Raw genomic sequence first — 13,625 nt, 5'->3', positions numbered from 1 at the left:
CACCGCTTATAGATACTTTCTCTTGGTTCTGCTCTTGCTATATTGGTGACTTAGAGTCTGAGGCGGCAAACAGGACGAAAAAAGGATGAAGTAAACGGACCGGGGACCTGTAGGCCGCTGCTACTGTTGCTGCCAATCAATAGGCGTTAGTGCCCCGGAAGTGGCTGACCTACTGGGTTTGAAGGGGGTGGGGCGTTTCTCTTACTACGGTGGCCGGGGAGCTCGAGGTGCCTGCAGCTGCGGCGCTGAGGTCGGGGCGTCTGCGTGTGTGTCGGCTGCTTTTGTGGCGGCTGCTGGTGGAGCTGGAACATTTCCCGGTTGGTGGCTCCTGCACATTGTTTACATTTCTCCAGTTCTGTTTTCGGTTTTTCGGTGAGGGGTCGACTTGAGGTTCCTCTGACTCCGCTAGCCTCAGAGGAGGTTGGGACTTAGTGTCTCTGGTCCTTCCAAATGACCGGGTTTCTTGGGGGCCCCTGCCCTCAGTGGAGACCCAGTAGCCAACAGTTTAGGCTCTCTGAGGGTTTTGGTGCCTCCCTCATCTCTGTTTCTGGTGTAATTTGTTTTCTGACTCCTTGCCCTTCCTGGTCTCCAGAGCTAACGAACCGTAAGCCTTCCTGTGGGCAGCTGTTCCCCCTCTCCTAGAGGCTTTTCGTACGTGTTTCAGGCACGATCGCTAGTCCCCTAAGCTATTGCATCCATTTAACTCCTTCCCTATTTCTCTCCGTTAAAAAAAGAACAGAAAAGAGAAAAAAAAAATTCCCGCAAATCAGATTCTCAAGATCTCAATCTTCTCATTCCTAACTCCTTTATCCCTTTTTAGGCCTTTGTTACTGCTTCAGACTCTTAACACATTTGCCTGAATATCTTAATGCTTTTCCATTCAGACATTAACGTTTAATCACTTTATTTGTTTCTTACTCATCCTCAACTCTTCGACTTCCATCCACATGTCAGGGCTTTTTAGGTTGGATGTTCAAACACATTCTTATGATGACTGGTGAATACGAGACGAACAGCCAAGCATGACTCTGCTTATGAAGTTTATACTTAAGATCTATTTGGCTTACATTTTTGTTTTGTATTGATTATTCTCCCACAAGGGGTTCACTGCTACCCTATGGTTAGAGGAGAATACCTCGTCCTACAGCTCTTTGTATCTGAATTAACTTAGATGGGATTTTTTTCCCTTCTCCTACTCGAAACATATGTCCCCAGTAGAATTTTTGCGATGATTTTGTGTCAATTAATAGCAGATAGACACAAGGGAATGCTCTTTCCTCCTTGGTTGTTTATGATTAGTAATTAGATTGTGAGTCATTGAAAGTACACAGAGGGATTAGAAAAGCTTTTGAAAGGTAAAGTCTGTGTGTGTACCAATTTACAAGTAAATAAAGTGTCTTCCCTGAACAAGGGAGAGTTTCTAATTAGTCGAATAATCTGATGCTGTATTGAATTAATTATCAGTTCTTTCACTGTAAAATTTTGGGACGTGTTTAAAGTTAAAAAGTAGCCAATATGAGAACTTTTATAGTTTAGTAAAAAGAGTTTAAAAACCATTTAACTGATGCTCATTTTTCTGTAAAATGGAATACAAATATATTGAAAAAGTTTATTTGTTGTGATTGTTTATGAGATATTTCTCTCTCTATATATATATTTAATTTCTTTTATTTATTTAGTTTTGGCTGCGTTGGGTGTTCGTTTCTGTGCGCCGGCTTTCTCTAGTTGTGGTGAGCGGGGGCTACTCTTTGTTGCGGTGCGCGGGCTTTTCATTTTGGTGGCTTCTTGTTGCAGAGCACGGGCTCTAGGCACGCGGGCTTCAGTAGCTGTGGCTCGCGGGCTCTAGAGCACAGGCTCAGTAGTTGTGGCGCATGGGCTTATTTGCTCTGCGGCATGTGGGATCTTCCCGGACCAGGGCTCGAACCCGTGTTCCTTGCATTGGCAGGCGGATTCTTAACCACTGCGCCACCAGGGAAGCCCCTTCTGCATAATTTGTTAGATCTGGTAAAACAGCATTGTTTACTATTCAGTAATGTTTTGTAGACAGAAATTTTTGTGCTTCTTGTCTTTCTTGGGGCCATGTAAGTTAAATAACTTTGCAGCTTTCTTCTATTATGAGTATTTTACTATTCTAATAGCAAAATTATTGTTCTTCTTTAGGAGTCAAAGATAATCTCTATGTCAATAAAATATAAATATTAATACATGTACCCAGTCTAAATGAGGTTATTCCTAATTGAGGTTATTCAGAAATGGTTTTAGCCACATTTAAGAGTGGGGCTAAATGTATAATATTTCAGAATTAATTCACTCATGAAATTCTTTATTGGATAAATGATAGGCTAGACATTACTCACATTTTTTATATTTTTCCTGAGATTTTATTCATTTAGTAGGCATTTATTAAATGCTTCTTACTATTTAACTTTTGTCACAATATCATCAAAACATTTATTGAGAACATCCTCTTGCCCTCAGCTCTGTACCGGATGCTTTAAAGCAAGGGTCCCCACCCCCCGGGCCATGGACTGGTACTGGTCTGCGACCTGTTAGGAACGGGGCTGCTTAGTAGGAAGTGAGTGGTGGGCCAGCGAAGCTTCATCTGCGGCTTCCCATCACTTGCATTACCACCTGAACCATATTCCCCTCCCCACGAAACTGGTTCCTGGTGTCAAAAAGTTTGGGGACCGCTGCTTTAAAGCATTATTGCGTTAAATCATTATACCAACTCATTGAGCTATTGAGTATTATTTACATTTAGCAGATGAAGAAACTGAAGCTCAAAGAATTCAAGTAATATAGTCCAGTTCCTTTTGACTCTTCCCACTTACTACAGTTGCAAAGATTTGTTCACTACTCTGGAATATATAAAGAGCATTAATTCAATAAATACTTGCTAAGCAGCTATTACGTACCAGATACTCTTCTAGGTGCTGGGAATAGAACAGTGAACAAGAGACAAAAGTCTCTGCTCTTAGGGAGCTTACATTCTATTAGAATGTTTGACATGTAAACCTTGCCTTCAAGAAGCAAAATATAGCCTGTATGCGTTTGGTTTTACGTGTTTTAGAATGTTAAGGTTGAAAAGAGAGATTAACCAGGGAATATTTCATGAAGAAGATGAGATTTGATCTAGAACTAAAATAGTGAGTATAAATTTGGTAGGTAGAAATTGGGAGGAAAGTAATTCCAGTTTGAGGCATAAAATGAGCAAAATTCTAAATTGTAGGAGAGAGAGATTAGTGGGAGGGACAGTTAACTGGATTGCTTTGTATCTTCATTTCTTTGCATATAGGTGGGCAGTGTTGGCTGAATTTGAAACAAATGTTTAAATGAATGAAGCTGTGGCAAGAGCTCAGATACCAGGCAATGAGGAATTAGATAGATCTAGTGTTATTATTGTAGGATTTAAAGAAAAGAATTAATTGGATAACTGTTGGTGAAAGAACCAGTAAGCACTGTTAATTATTGAATGTTGGGAGTGGCGTGGTGGCCAAAGGAGAAGGGAGGCTAGACTACCAGGTTTGAACTGAGTGGGTCAGGTGTATTGTAGATTTACCTGTGATGAGTGTTTTTTATTTGTTTGTTTATTTTATTCCAAGGTGCACCATTATTTTATGAACTGCCGTGAAAGAAAAAAAATATTGCCCATTAAACATGAAAAGATTGTCAACTGTAAGGTGTATTCAGTTTCAGAGTTTAAAATGTAAAAATGTGTGATCTAGAAATGATGAAATAAGGTACTCCTTATGATGGTTCGTGAGTCTTGTAACTACTTAATTTTTTTGGACTGTTTATAAATGTTTGTAATCTTTGGCATGCATTCAATCATTTAGGATTTATTTATTTACTAGGCACGCTTCTAGGCCACAGTGATATAGTGATGAGTAAATGCAGTCTCTACCTCATAGAACTTATGAGGGGAGGCAGACATAAATCAAATATTCCATCAAAGAAATGTAAAGTTGCAACTATTGTAAATTCTATGAAAAATGACTTGATGTGATACAGAAGAAAAACTGTTTACAGAGGAGATAAGAGTGTGGATGAGGAGAGGCCAGATGAGAGATGGTAATATCTTAGACAAGGTGGTGGTGAAGACAGGTAAAAGTGGATGGGTTTTAGAGATGTTTAGGAGGTAGAACTGGGTGTTGAATTGGATATGAGGAATGAGGGAGAGAAAGGTGCCATCAGCCACCACTACCATTTTGGCTTATGTAACTGGATGGATTGTGGTACAGTTCATTGAGGTAGAGAACATTGTAAGATGACTGGGTTTGGGGGCACATGCTTTGTTTCTTAATATTTTTTCACCGTGGCATCAGTGTTCAAGGTTTATGTCTTAATTATTCTTTTTTTCCTTTTATGTCGTTACTTAAGTTAAGTATGTTTGAGGAATGCTGTACCTGAAATAAGTTTTTTCAGTATTTTTTCCCTTGAGTGGGCAGGGATAAGGTTCTAGATGAAGGCTTTTGGAAATATGTTGGTATTTGTTTTGAATTTATATGTCACATATTCAACCATATATATGAATAGGTAACTGAGTAATACAGCTCTATATCATTTTTATTTGCACTTGGGATTTGGCAGTAAATTGGGCATCTGGTTAAATTCTAACTTCATTCAGTTGGTGTATGTGTAAATATAAATATGTGTATTAGGGAAAAAAGACATGCTTATGATTTTCTTTGAAATAACTCCATTGTGTAGTTTTTGGTAGATATTGAATTAATACAGTCAGTTATTATTTAAATTTTACATTTCATAGTAAAGCAGTAGAGGGTACAGAGCAAAAAGCTTGGGCTTGGAGTCAAATTGCCTGGATTCAAGGTGTGTTTTGCTATTTAGTAGCAGTATGATCTTGCAAAAGTTATTCAGCCTTTGTTATTTTTTAAATCTATAAAATGAGGATAATAATAGTACCTGCCTTATAGAGTTGTTGTGAGGATTAAGTGAGATGGTATGTGTGCATAGGTTTACAAAATTCCTGGTACAGAGTTTGTTTATTATTATTGTTATCATTATTATTATTATAGTGATGTGGTGTCTGGGATCATCTGTACTTCTGTAACAACATTTTAATTTAGAGTTCCTTTTAACTAATAGATCTTGATTGGGGAAAAAATCGTTTGGTAGTCATATTTGGATTTGGAGAAAATGTTATACAAGACAGCTTTTGTTTATTCACAATTGTCCTAGGTGAGTCAGCACATGTCATCTTTCACAGAATTCTCATCAGAGATTATGGTTAGTCTACAGCTATAATTGGAAGTTAATGATGGATTGGCTTATAATTACTTATTATTTGTTAGGATTATTACTTTCAGTTTTAGTCCAACCTGTCTGAACTTTGTACTGGCTTTTAGGTCTTATGGATAGGGTGAAGAAGTAGTTAAACGTTATAAAGTCTGATCAGCTGCTCTAAAGTCGATTTAATTTCCATCCTACTTTTTTCCCTAACTTTTTTTATTTTGAAAGTTTCAAACCTATACAAAAAAGTTTAAAGAGTAGTACAACAAATACCTGTATATCCTTTACCTAGACTCACTAGTTGTTAACATTATGCTTCTTTTGCTTTTTTGCTTTTTCTCTAACACACACACACACACACACAAATGTACACTTTTTTTTTCCTTGCTGAAGCATTTGAAAGTAAGGTGGAAACATCATGATACTTCTAAATACTTCATCATGCATCGCCTAGGAACTAGGACATCCTTCTACATAACCATAATGCCATTAGCATACCCAAATAATTTAATTTTGATATGATAATATTATCTAATGTATAGGCCATATGAAAAAATTCAGATTTACCCGGATGTTCCAGTAATGTCTCATAGCTTTTTAGGAAAATAACACTGAATTGAGTAAGAGATTTCATTGAATTGTATTTGGTTGTCATATCTCTCTGTTTTCTTTTATCTAGAACAATCCTCACCTTTTCTTTTTCCTCCTATTTTCCTTACTTTTTTTTTTTTTTTTTTGTGGTACGCGGGCCTCTCACTGTTGTGGCCTCTCCCATTGCGGAGCACAGGCTGTGGACGCGCAGGCTCAGCGGCCATGGCTCACGGGCCCAGCCGCTCCGCGGTGTGTGGGATCTTCCTGGACCGGGGCACAAACCCGCGTCCCCTGCATCAGCAGGCGGACTCCCAACCACTGCGCCACCAGGGAAGCCCCTTCCTTTTTTTTTTCTTTTTTTGGTGTTTCAAGACATTGACATTTTTGAAAAGTCTAGGCCAATTGTTTTGTAGAATGCCTCACAAAATGAATTTGATTGTTTCTTCACAGTTTCAGGCTAAATAGTTTTTTTTTCAAGACTGTTACATGGTAGTTATTGTAAACTTTCCATTTGATCACATCAAGAGTAATGATAATTTGTCCATTTATTGGTGATGTTAAGGTTGATCACTTAGGTTAACCAGATTCCTACATTTTAAAGGTGTCTTTTCCCTTTTATACTTAACGATTAATCTGTGGAGGTGATACTTTATCATTAGATATTCTGTTTTCCAACAATTTTTTTTCTATATGGTGGTTTTAGTAGCCATTGATAAACCTTGCCTGAATAAATCATTGCATTGGTTGTTGCCAAATAATGGTTTTCCAGTTCTCTCAATCCTTCTACATATGTTTGTTGGCTATTTTCTTTAAAGAAGAGATATTCCTCCTCTCACTTTTTATTTTATTTTAAAGGAAGATACAAAAAAAAATTTATTTATTTATTTGGCTGCATTGGGTCTTAGTTGTGGTGCGTGGGCTCTGTGTTGAGGCGTGTGTGCTTCTCTCTAGTTGTGGCGCATGGGCTCCAGAGCGCACGGGCTTAGCTGCCTGGTGGCCTATGGGATCTTAGTTCCCTGACCAGGGATCGAACCCTCGTCCCCCGCACTGGAAGGCAGATCCTTAACTACTGGAACACCAAGGAAGTCCCTCTCCTTTTATTTTAGTACCTCTATGTACCCAAGGATTCCTTTTTAAAAAACGTATCCGATGTGATGATCTGTTACCATTATTCTTTTTGATGACTGAATTATCTCAAATTTGTTTAGGCCCTTCAAACTAGTTCCTGTGGCCTTTGCATATGTCCACATTGGTATTTGGGCACCTTCTTACTTCTTTGTACAATAAGGTGTTCCAGGCTCACCTTGTATATTCTACTTGGAATCAGCTATTTAACAGTGGAGCCCTCGTTCATTTTAGTGGAAAATGGTACTTAGAAACCAAAATTTGGGCATTGAATATACTCACTACTACTACTGTTGTTGCTTCTAGGCCCTTTAAATGGTTACACACACATTTTTTAAAAGAAATCATGATTTTATAGGATACCTTCAATTCAAGTTCAGAATCACAGAGTTCAACTTTACCTTTCCTCAGTTCATATTTGTATCTCCCTTTTCCTACAGGGAGAATTCTGATTCTCAACCATATCAATATATTTACTCATTTAATCTGCCCTACACACACATATGATAGTTTTGGAATTGCTATACTGATACTCCCTCCTGCAACAGATTTACCAAGTAAAGATTTCTTTGCCACTTTATGTCCTTATAATATATCCCACTAAAGATATATAGTCAAAGAAAGCGGGTGTTCAAAGGTATTTGAATTATTTCTTCTGTGATTATGTTATCAATTTAAAATATAGTTAAGTTCCTACTAAACTACTTTTTAATAGACTCTTTCTGTAAAATCGGTTATCTGTAAAACTACTAAAGTAGACATAATAATTTAAAACTTTATCATAATATATAGTAATAGGGAGCTCTAGGATAGTTATATCAGATAGAGAATATGCAGTTTTTATCTTTATAAGGCTTTAAATTTGTAGCTCTTTTTTTCAAATTGATATAATTTTTTACTGTTTAAAATTAGAAGCGATGAGGAAAATGTCATCAAACAATTCCATTTGTAAGCCAAAACAATTATGTTTGTGAACATTTTAAACAGTGCTCTTCTTTTGACTGATGATACAATTCAAGCATTAATCTTTAACAATAGACATAATTGTTCAGGGTACTTTAACTCATTCCTAAAAAATATGGCTAGTGTTTTCCTGTATTGACACTCAGAATAGAAAGATTTATGTTATTTGTATGTCCTTGTTCTTTGTATTTGAAGAATGTCAGTTATGACTGTGTGTTACCCTGTGATTTTTTTCATGTGTGAATGTTCTCATTGGAAGTGGAAAAATATTTCTCTTAATTATTATAGCATTTTATTTATTACTATTATTATTTTTTGCGGTACGCGGGCCTCTCACTGCTGTGGCCTCTCCCGTCGCAGAGCACAGGCTCCGGACGCGCAGGCTCAGCGGCCATGGCTCACGGGCCCAGCCGCTCCGCGGCACGTGGGATCCTCCCGGACCAGGGCACAAAACCTGCACCGGGAGGCGGACTCTCAACCACTGCGCCACCGGGGAAGCCCGGGATTGATATTTGTTAATAAAAATGCAAACAGGTAGAAAAGGTTACAGTAGATGAAAAACTTCCTCACAGGTCAATTTATTTGATGGGATAGTTAAAAGCACATCAAAAATTCGAAATCAATATCTATATTTCTTTTGCTGCAGAATACCATTTGGGGAAGATGCCCAACCATACACAAATCCTGGAATCCTGCAGTGTTTTTATTAGTTGTGCTGCGTGACTGAGATATATTCTGTAGAATCAGTTCCCTAAAGTTCTGTCAGTTTTTACTGGCTTTAAATCCTCAGTGGATAAAATATTCTATTTATTGCCGTATGGGGGAGGCTGATTATCCTTATCTGCTCTTCAAGGACATCGATTTGAGTACTTTTTACATTTATCAATTTATAATTTATCGACTATCATAATGTGTGGTTGTGGTTAGAAAAGTGACTCTCTAAAAATGACATTTGGGTCTCAACCGATGATTTTCATATCAAATGTTGTAGTTCTGTCTTCCAAAACAGCTCTGTTTAGTCTTCACTCTGCACTTCAAATCATTAACAATAAAGTTGAGGAATGAACCTCATCTAGTGGCTTTATCTATGTTTACTGAGGTAAAGAGTTTTCTCCTCTTTAATGCTATTATTTTTAAATTAAAACTGGAATCATCAGAATGTAAACAGCAAACAGAAATATGGAAATGGTGGATGATAAAATTTGTTGTAGTATGCGTTAGTGAAGAATGTCTACTTGAAAAAAGTGTTACCAATTTCTCTTAAGTTTTAAGAAATAAACCATAAATCCCTTCTAAAAAGTATTTGGAAATTGTGGAGAATGTTATTTGGATGGTTTTTTAGACTGAGGCTCTGACAACACTACATAAAATAACCAAGAGTTTTGGCGTATCATTTTTTTTTTCCTGGAGCAGTCAAACCATGTATTTTAGGTATCACAGGAGATTGAAATATACTGGATAATGGGTAAATCATCTCTTCACTTTATAATTGATAGACTAGTGAATTTTAATTCATTTTTAATTTTTTTTTTAAATCAGGAAAGCTTTTGGAAAGGGAATTTGTAGGTGAGGATAGTTTAGAATTGTGGTTTCTTCATTTGTATGTTTTTTTTCTTTTATAGTTAAACTAAAAGTACTGTTTGTCTTGCCTTTCCCTGGCAAACAAAAAGAAAAAATTTTTTTCTTCATTGATTTTTTAAAATTATTATATACATTTTCTTCCAGCTTTATTGAGGTATAATTGACACACAGCACTGTATAAGTTTAAGATGTACAGCATAATGATTTGACTTACATACATCATGAAATGATTATCACAGTAAGTTGAGTGATCATCTGTCATCTCATATAGATACAAAATTAAAGGAATAGAAAAAAAATTATTTTCTTGTGAAGAGAACTCAGGATTTACTCTCTTAAGTTTCATATATAACATACAGCAGTGCTAATTATATTTATCATGTTAATTACATCCCTAGTACTTATTTATCTTACAACTGGAAGTTTGTAACTTTGTTTTTTAAATAACTGGAAGTTTGTACTTTTTTTTTTTTTTGGAAGTTTGTACCTTTTGACTACCTTCATCCAACTCCCCCTCTGCCATCCCCTCCTCTGGTAACCAGAAATCTGATGTTTTTTTCTATGAGTTTGTTTGTTTTTGAAGTATAATTGACCTAAACACTATATTAGTTCCTATTAACATAGTGATTTGGTATTTTTATACATTTTAAAATGATCACCACAATTAGTTACAGTATGTCACCATCCAAAGATATTATGTAATTATTAACTATATTCCCTATTCATACCTGAGACTCATTTAAAGAAAATATTTTAGTAGACTGAATGGATGCAAGTATTAATTTATGCTTTTTCCTCTTTCCAGATCTCACCACATTTATTTTTAGAAAAAAAATAAATTATGAGTTAACAAGGGGTAGCCTCCAAGTCATTTTACTCAGCTAAAGCTGTTCTGGGGAACTACGTTGAGGAAGTTAAGTTTTGTAAATAGCTGAATCTGATGTCTTTGAGAAACACAAGAATAATGTTGTTTATCTTAAAAAGGAAAAAAGCACTTTGTCTCAGCATTTTTATCTTTCTCATAGGCTGTTTAGGAACTTTGTAATAGAATGTCTTCTCTGTAGATTTCTTAGTTGAGCAGTTTAAGTTGTCTTTGTTAGAATTTAACATAACCTGGACATATTTGTAATTTCCTATGTTAAGTTTTTCACTTGAGCGATTTATTTTTGAATAATTCTGTTATTATTTTAAAAGAGGCTCGATGTAAACAATTTAATAAAGACAAGTACAAAAAAAAAGTAGAAATGACATTGCATAATGTCAGCATAGAGTCTCAACATAAATCATACCTTGTTAAATAAAGCTTCTCCTAATGTTAAAAAAAATGATATTGCATCTCTTAGAGATTTCCACTTTTAACATTATGGACTTTTTAAAAAAAATATTTATTGGAGTATAATTGCTTTATATTGCTGTGTTAGTTTCTGCTGTATAACAAAGTGAATCAGCTGTACGTATACTTATATCCCCATATACTCTCCCTCTTGTGTCTCCCTCCCAGCCTCCCTATCCCACCCCTCTAGGTGAACACAAAACACCAAGCTGATCTCCCTGTGCTATGCAGCTGCTTCCCACTAGCTATCTGTTTTACATTTGGTAGTGTATATATGTCAGTGCTACTCCCTCACTTTGTCCCAGCTTACCCTTCCCCCTCCCATGTCCTTAAGTCTATTCTCTATGTCTGCATCTTTATTCCTGTCCTGCCCCTAGGTTCTTCAGAACCATTTTTTTTAAGATTCCATATATATGTGTTAGCATACGGTATTTGTTTTTTTCTTTCTGACTTCACTCTGTATGGCAGACTTTAGGTCCATCCACCTCACTACAAATAACTCAATTTCGTTTCTTTTTATGGCTGAGTAATATTCCATTGTATATATGTGCCACATCTTCTTTATCCATTCATCTGTTAACGGACACTTAGGTGGCTTCCATGTCCTGGTTATTGTAAATAGTGCTGCAGTGAACATTGTGGTACATGACTCTTTGAGTTATGGTTTTCTCAGGGTATATCCCTAGTAGTGGGATTGCTGGGTTATGTGATAGTTCTATTTTTAGTTTTTTAAGGAACCTCCATACTGTTCTCCACAGTGGCTGTATCAATTTACATTCCCACCAACAGTGCAAGAGGGTTCCCTTTTCTCCACACCTCTCCAGCCTTTATTGTTTGTAGATTTTTTTTATGATGGCCATTCTGACTGGTGTGAGGTGACATCTCATTGTAGTTTTTTTTTTTTTAACATCTTTATTGGGGTATAATTGCTTTACAATGATGTGTTAGTTTCTGCTTTATAACAAAGTGAATCAGTTATACATATACATATGTTCCCATATCTCTTCCCTCTTGCGTCTCCCTCCCTCCCACCCTCCCTATCCCACCCCTCCAGGCGGTCACAAAGCACCGAGCTGATATCCCTGTGCCATGCGGCTGCTTCCCACTAACTATCTACCTTACGTTTGTTAGTGTGTATATATCCATGACTCTCTCTCGCCCTGTCACAGCTCACCCTTCCCCCTCCCCATATCCTCAAGTCCGTTCTCCAGTAGGTCTGTGTCTTTATTCCTGTCTTACCCCTGGGTTCTTCATGACATTTTTTTTTCTTCTTAAATTCCATATATATGTGTTAGCATATGGTATTTGTCTTTTTCTTTCTGACTTACTTCACTCTGTATGACAGACTCTAGGTCTATCCACCTCATTATAAATAGCTCAATTTCGTTTCTTTTTATGGCTGAGTAATATTCCATTGTATATATGTGCCACATCTTCTTTATCCATTCATCCGATGATGGGCACTTAGGTTGTTTCCATCTCCGGGCTATTATAAACAGAGCTGCAATGAACATTTTGGTACATGACTCTTTTTGAATTTTGGTTTTCTCAGGGTATATGCCCAGTAGTGGGATTGCTGGGTCATATGGTAGTTCTATTTGTAGTTTTTTAAGGAACCTCCATACTGTTCTCCATAGTGGCTGAACCAATTCACATTCCCACCAGCAGTGCAAGAGTGTTCCCTTTTCTCCACACCCTCTCCAGCATTTATTGTTTCTAGATTTTTTGATGATGGCCATTCTGACTGGTGTGAGGTATTACCTCATTGTAGTTTCAATTTGCATTTCTCTGATGATTAATGATGTTGAGCATTCTTTCATGTGTTTGTTGGCAAACTGTATATCTTCTTTGGAGAAATGTCTATTTAGGTCTTCTGCCCATTTTTGGATTGGGTTGTTTGTTTTTTGATATTGAGCTGCATGAGCTGCTTGTATATTTTGGATTAGTCCTTTGTCCATTGCTTCGTTTGCAAATATTTTCTCCCATGCTGAGGGTTGTCTTTTCATCTTGTTTATGGTTTCCTTTGCTATGCAAAAGCTTCTAAGTTTCATTAGGTCACGTTTGTTTATTTTTGTTTTTATTGTCCTATAGATTTTGGATTGTCGTGTTTTTGTTTCCATTTGTCTCCAGGTATTTTTTGATTTTTTCAGTGACCTCAAAATCATGCTAGTAAACATTGGTTGTTTACTAGCATATTGCTTAGCTTCCATGTGTTTGTGCTTTTTTGCAGTATTGTTCTTGTAGTTGATTTCTAGTCTCATAGCATTCTGGTCAGAAAGGATTCATGATATAATTTGGATTTTATTAAATTTACTGAGACTTGTTTTGTGGCCTAGCGTTTGATTTATCCTGGAGAAAGTTCCATGTGCATTTGTAAAGAATGTGTATTTGGCTGTTTTTGAATGGTATGTTCTGTATATATCTTTGAAATGCATTTGATCTAATGTGTCATTTATACCCCTTTTTCCAAATTGATTTTCTGTCTGGATGATTTTCAGTTCATGTAAGTAGGGTGTTAAAGTTCCATGCTATTGATGTTATTGTGTTACTGTCAGTTTCTTCATGTCTGTTAATATTTGCTTTATGTATGTAGGTGCTCATATGTTGTGTGCTTATATATTTAAAACAGTTATATCTACTTCTTGGACTGATTCCTTGATCATTATGCAAGCTCCTTCTTTGTCTCTTGTTATAGTCTTTGTTAAAGTCTATTTTGTTTGATATACGTGTTGCTATCCTGGCTTTCATGTCCATTTGCATAGAATACCTTTTTCCATCCCCT

At 36.5% G+C, this 13,625-nt stretch overlaps 1 protein-coding gene across 3 annotated transcripts in view; it reads left to right on the top strand.

The window, feature by feature from the left end:
* Nucleotides 1-214: 214 nt before the first annotated feature.
* ATG4C (autophagy related 4C cysteine peptidase) overlaps nucleotides 215-13,625 on the top strand; it is a 102,876-nt gene continuing 89,465 nt past the window's right edge. For all 3 annotated transcript variants that reach the window (XM_082833882.1, XM_082833883.1, XM_082833881.1), the window contains exon 1: nucleotides 215-317. The gene's annotated coding sequence lies outside the window, so the exon portion shown is untranslated. The remainder of the gene's footprint in view (nucleotides 318-13,625) is intronic.

This window comes from Leucopleurus acutus (assembly GCF_964270905.1).
Source record: "Leucopleurus acutus genome assembly, chromosome: 2".
NCBI lineage: Eukaryota > Metazoa > Chordata > Mammalia > Artiodactyla > Delphinidae > Leucopleurus > Leucopleurus acutus.
This window is presented reverse-complemented; position numbering and strand designations above follow the sequence as displayed.